Raw genomic sequence first — 5469 nt, 5'->3', positions numbered from 1 at the left:
AGTTACACCTGTATAGTACATTTCCAAGTGTAATTATTTTGGCACTCGCTGGGCAAAAGAGTATGTTAGGTTTAGGTCGGCTTTATTCCTTGTGAAGTGCCAGATAGCTGCACAGGAGCAGTCGCTGTTAAACGTGATGGCGGTAGTTTGGGGTTTTGCTTGAGAGTTTAGCGCAGGGGGAACATCCTCTGCAGCCCCTTGATAATTGAAGAGTAAGGATGGGACTGAGGGTGCAACACAGACTTGGGTGATGTGGTCCCCGTTTTCTAAGCGTTTGAAAACGTTCAGTGCAGCAGCTTGTAAGTGGGCTTTCTTATTAACTCCTTCAGCAAGGCTTAAACAAAGGCCGACTAAAAGCGCTATTAGCCCTCTTTTTGTTTGAGTTTAATACTGGATGGAAGTTAATGGAGTTGAACACCTAGGCACCGAAGCAATGGAAGAAAACAACGGGACACACCATGTTATCTCTTCGCAAGTACCTAAGAGAAGCTAGGATTTAGAAGCAAGTTTTTAACTTTTTTGAGCTCCAAATGTAAGAGATCTGCTAGCGCTGTAAAAATGCAAGATTTAACCGCCTGTATGACTAATTACGCAAATATTGATATAAATGGCATTTTTTTTAATTTTTATTCTTTTATAGCACTATTTGTCCCAGTGTATGCTGACAAAGCAGTTTACATCAAGCACACATGCACAATAAATTCAGAGTCGGTTTATCGCTGGTGGTGCCCTGTGCGGCAGTCCTTTTTGGCATCCCCCCCCATGACCATCTCCTCGGATTCACTCACTAGCACCCACAAATGTGACCCTCATCTCTCCGTAGCCCCCTTTTACATGCATTCATTTGTTTTAATGTGCTGGTAAAGGCTGGCGTTACTATCACTCTAAGCTATCCACATAAAATATATTTCTGTTCTTTGCAGCAGGCATATTAACCCTCTATGCTACTTTATGGCAAGTCACTCACAACCACCGCACACAACCCCCCCGAAGCAAATGGAGCAAAATATCAACGGATCAGCTGATTTCCACCCTCGCCCGGGCCCCACCCCCTGGGACCCAGGACCTCAACACAGCCACCACCAACCTGCATCGCTGGATAGAACACTGCGGCAACACCCTCGTACCGCTCAAAGAACCCCCAAACACCCTCCACAGAATCAAGGACAGCTGGTTCACCCCAGCCATACAGGAATCCAAACGGCTATGTCGCAGAATGGAAAAAACCTGGCACCTTGAACCTACCAACTCCAACCATATTGCTTTCAAAGATGCCATACGCAAACACCACCAACTGGTCCGCATCACTAAAAGGTCCCACTTCAAAAACCGCATTGACACCAACGCTCACAACAGTAAAGAGCTCTTCGGCATCATCAAAGAGCTCTCCACTCCCAGAACCTGCTCCAACGAACCCCCGCCATCACAGGAGTTCTGCAACTCACTTGCAACCCACTTCCGTTGAAAGATAGAAGAAATCCACAACAGCTTCAACCCCCAGACCCACCAGCTGACTACAAACACCCACGGACCCCACGCCCAAAGCAACACCCACCTCCTCCACACCTGGACCCCCGTCAACATAGAAGACACCGCCAACACCATGGCCTCCATCCACTCCGTATCACCATCGGACCCCTGCCCACACAACATCTTCAATAAAGCAAACATCATCATTGCTCCCCACCTCTGCAACACCATCAACAGCTCCTTCGAGTCAGCCACCTTCCCAGAAAGATATGAGCACGCAGAAGTCAACGTCCTGCTGAAGAAACCAAAGGCAGACCCAGACGACCCCAAGAACTACCGGCCAATCTCCCTCTTCCCCTTCCCAGCCAAGGTCATCGAAAAAAAAACGTGAACAGCCAACTATCCCGGTTCTTGGAAGACAGCAAGGTGCTCAACACCTCCCAATCCGGATTCCGCAAAACCCACAGCACAGAGACCACACTTATTGCTGCCACAGACGACATCAGGACCATGCTCGACGAAGGAGAAACAGCAGCACTCATCCTCCTGGACCTCTCCGCAGCCTTCGACACGGTATGCCATCATACTCTCCGCACACGCCTCCACAACACTGGAATCCACGACAAGGCACTCGACCGGATCTCGTCATTTCTCGCAGGCAGAACCCAGAGAGTCCGGCTCCCACCGTTCCTGTCAGAAGCCTCCAGAATCATCTGTGGCGTCCCCCAAGGATCATCGCTCAGCCCCACGCTCTTCAATGTTTACATGGCCCCCCTCGCCAACATCGCACAAATCCACCACATCAGCATGGTTTTCTACGCAGACGACACTCAGCTCATCCTCTCCCTCACAAAAGACCCTACAACTGCAAAGAACAACCTCCACAACGGAGTTCACACCATCGCCAGCTGGATGGAATCAAGCCGCCTCAAGTTAAACACAGACAAAACAGAAATCCTCACCTTTGGCACCAACCCCTCAGCATGGAACGACTCTTGGTGGCCCACCTCCCTAGGATCCGCACCCTCACACACGCACGCAACCTGGGATTCATCTTGGACCCCACACTCAGCATGACTCAGCAGGTCAACGCCATCTCCTCTGCCTGCTACAACACTCTCCGCATGCTCTGCAAGATCTTCATGTGGATCCCCGTCGAAACCAGGAAAACCGTCACCCACGCCCTGGTTAGCAGCCGGTTGGACTATGGAAATGCCCCATATGCAGGAACAACAACCAAACTCCAAACAAAGCTGCAAAGAATCCAGAACGCATCTGCCCGCCTCATTCTTGACGTCCCACGCCGCAACCACATCTCCCCCCACCTCAGAGATCTACACTGGCTAACAAAATCGAAAAGGATCACCTTCATGCTCCTCATCCACGCACACAAGGCCCTCCACGACACAGGTCCAGCCTACCTAAATGACAGACTCACCTTCCACACTCCCACCCGCAATCTTCGTTCCGCCAGCCTCGTCCTCGCCTCCGTCCCCCGCATCCTCCACACCACCGCCGGAGGAACATCCTTCTCTTACCTAGCCGCCAAGACCTGGAACTCCCTACCACTCCATCTTCGCCAGACTGAAGACCTCTTGACGTTCAGAAAACGCCTCAAGACATTGTTTAAATGACCAGTAGCTCCCCCACCCCAGCGCCTTGAGACCCTAACACAAGGAACTTTTCAGAAGGTGGTTTTAAATGACAAGTTTCATAAGTCATTGCTAAACACAGTGCCCCTTGAGGTCAGCGCCCCCAATCCAGGTCAGCATGTGGTGCGGCCGCACCGCCCTAAAGCCGGCCCTGCATAAATTATACAGCTGTATAATTCATTGTACAGGCTAAAGCAGTGAGGGTTATTGCTTATGAGGTTTAGGAATCACATATCACCAATACTTGTAGACATTTTATGTTAAGAGTGACAGTCAGGAGAAACACTGTGATTGTGGTTGTTTATACTAATAAGTCTTTAGTACTTCCCAAAGAAACTCTTCTTTGCAATGTTAGAATAACATATTGTGGGTAAAAACCCAATAAGGATTTAAACTCAAGTCAATCCTGGTAAATAGAACACGGTGCTAGATTAGAAGGCTTGCAACGTTTGAACAGGAAGTACCAAAATTACCTCAGTGCTCAAAGCAGTAGCCGACTTACCTATCTAAATGTAACAAAAATAAAAAAAAATCTGTGATCTGCATGTTACATAATGTGCTTGGAAGCAGCCACATTAACCTTCTATGCTACTCTATGAGTCAAAACATTGACTGGATAAAACAAAGAATTCTCCCAAGATTGCAAGATATCTTACTACTATTATAATGCTCTCAGAACTGCTGGGCACACAGTGATTGCTATAGCATGCGTCTTAACCCTGCAAGATGTTTTAAAATGCAGCCTCTCTGTGACCAATTAAGTAATGCAGAACAGCTATACTTTCACATATGTCCTTGTTTCCAGTCTCTTTGTAGCAGAAGTTTTTTAGTAGATGTATACGTTGACTGTCAGGCTCTGCTTTTCAAACTCCGCCCCTCGTGACTATCTCCTTTCCTTTGCCTGACCATAACTGCTAAGTTATGGGTTCCCGGAGTAAATGTTTTCCAATTTCAGCACCAGTTGAGCCCTTTCAAATGTTCAGTAAGTACCGTCTTGCCATATCAGACCAGACTGCTGAGCTTCATGGAAGGATAGCATATAAATTACATTTCTTCTCTCTTCTGCAGAGTGCAGAAGAATTAGATGGAAGCAAGCCTGTGGTCTGCAGGGGTTGGGTGAGCCACTGAAGTTTCGAACCAGAGGCCTGGCTCTGCTCAAGGTCCTCTTGGAATCTCAAGCTCAAAACGAGCCAGGTATTCATATGGCTTTTGTCTGATTCATGCTCTCCCTCACAAGTCAAGAATTAAAAGAAAGCATAAATCATTATTGTTAAAAAGGAGAGCTATCCATTTAATGGCTGAATTATGTCATGTGAAACAGATCTTGGGATCAGTCATGGCTTCTGGCTTGACCAAATATTGTGATTTTAGGCAAATATTTTATTTCACTGAACCCCTTTTTTTCATTATCGCATCAAAAGACTTCATCAAGTATGTGAGTTGAGGGTGTACACTGTACAAAAATCTCTTGTATTTCATTTGATGGACTATAATGTTCCTTCATTTGCAGTAAGAATCGAGCCCATGTTTAGGTCTAGATGGTAAGTGACTTGCCTCTTATTACACTAATAGCATTTGTTTATCAGTGGTATGATGTAGTGCCTTTTCACAATAAACCAGATTAACTGTTTCCAGACATGTACGTTAGTAGCGACTATAGCCTGGAAAATGTATTGGGAGGTCAGGCGACAGTCCCCTCCTGAATGACGGTGATGATATTGCCAGTGATGAGCTAAACGGGGCAAAGGTCACATGATGTCATTTTTGGAGACATCGACATGATGCTAAATCATCAAGAATGTAAACAAAAAAAGAATCCTCTTTTTGATGAGAGAATGTGGGTGAGTATGTCTGTGTCCTTGCAGGTTTGGTAGCAGCATTGTTTGGTGTTTAGTGGTGACCCTAGCAGACTTCCACGCTGCTTTTGAGTAGTAGACAAGGCAATTGAACTTCTTGGCACAGTTAAGCTTATGAATGTATACTTTTCAACTGTAAACTACTGAACAGAGGGAAGTGTTGAGCCGTGTCTCACGTACTTAAGTGAACATTTTGTGGGGTTACGCATTGGCCGGTTAGCTCAGTTGGTTAGAGCGTGGTGCTAATAACGCCAAGGTCGCGGGTTCGATCCCCGTACGGGCCAAGGGTTACATTTTAGGAAAAGCTCTAACGCCATTTTACCACTAATGTATGGCCTCCTAATTCGTGTTGTTTTACTACCGTAAACATATATCCATGCAGAACGGCACACATTTCAAAACAGGAGGATGGAAATACAGAAAGAGAAGAACATGCAAGTCGTGCTTAAACCGGGACGTGAGGGGGTGAAAGTAGAGAGTGCCTTTGAAAG

General features: G+C 46.7%; 1 non-coding gene across 1 annotated transcript; it reads left to right on the top strand.

Annotated features, from left to right (window-relative positions):
• Positions 1-5188: 5188 nt before the first annotated feature.
• On the top strand, positions 5189-5262 carry TRNAI-AAU (transfer RNA isoleucine (anticodon AAU)). The gene has a single exon. It is a non-coding gene; the product is annotated as a tRNA-Ile (tRNA).
• Positions 5263-5469: the final 207 nt, after the last annotated feature.

The sequence above is a fragment of the Pleurodeles waltl genome, chromosome 12 (genome assembly GCF_031143425.1).
Source record: "Pleurodeles waltl isolate 20211129_DDA chromosome 12, aPleWal1.hap1.20221129, whole genome shotgun sequence".
Taxonomy (NCBI): Eukaryota; Metazoa; Chordata; class Amphibia; order Caudata; family Salamandridae; genus Pleurodeles; species Pleurodeles waltl.
The sequence above is the reverse complement of the archived record's forward strand: the minus strand, read 5'-3'. Positions and strand labels throughout refer to the sequence as shown.